We start from the raw sequence: 758 nt of genomic DNA on the forward strand, positions 1-758 counted from the left end.
CTTAAAGGTGGTACATTTATCCCAGTTTATTATCTATTTCTACAAACATTCACGAAGGCTGGACCTCTGAAATGTCAAAGTCACGATCCAAGGTGGGGAAGGGTGAGTGGGTTTTGTTCTCCTTTTAGTACTTCTTGGTTTGTTCTCAACCGAAATTCGGCGGGGCTAACATCCAATGCTTGGCAGGGTAGGTGTATTACATGCATTTGCGGGCCGGGTATGGTGGCTCACACATGTAATCCCTGCATTTGGGAGGCTGAGGTGGGCAGATTGCCTAAGCTCAGGAGCTCAAGACCAGCCTGGGCAACATGGTGAAACCCTGTCTCTACTAAAAGCACAAAAATTAGCTAGGTGTGGTAGGGTACTTGTAGTCCCAGCTACCTGGTAGGCTGAGGCAGGAGAATCACTTGAACCCGGGAGGCAGAGGTTGCAGGCAGTGAGCCAAGAGGGGATCACTGCACTGCAGCCCGGGCAACAGAACCAGACTGCACCTCCAAAAATAAAAATAAATAGGACAGGTACGGTGGCTCACGCCTGTAATCCCAGCACTTTAGGAGGCTGATATAGGCAGCCTACCTGAGGTCAGAAGTTTGCGACCAGCCCAGCCAACATGGTGAAACCCAATCTCTACTAAAAATACAAAATTTACCCAGTGCTCACGCCTGTAATGTCAGCCACTCGGGAGGCTGAGGCAGGAGAATCACTGGAACCTGATAGGCAGAGGTTGCAGTGAGCCAAGATTGCACCACTGCACTCCA

This window comes from Sapajus apella, unplaced genomic scaffold, assembly GCF_009761245.1.
Source record: "Sapajus apella isolate SASKATOON/1434 unplaced genomic scaffold, GSC_monkey_1.0 scaffold151, whole genome shotgun sequence".
Taxonomy (NCBI): domain Eukaryota; kingdom Metazoa; phylum Chordata; class Mammalia; order Primates; family Cebidae; genus Sapajus; species Sapajus apella.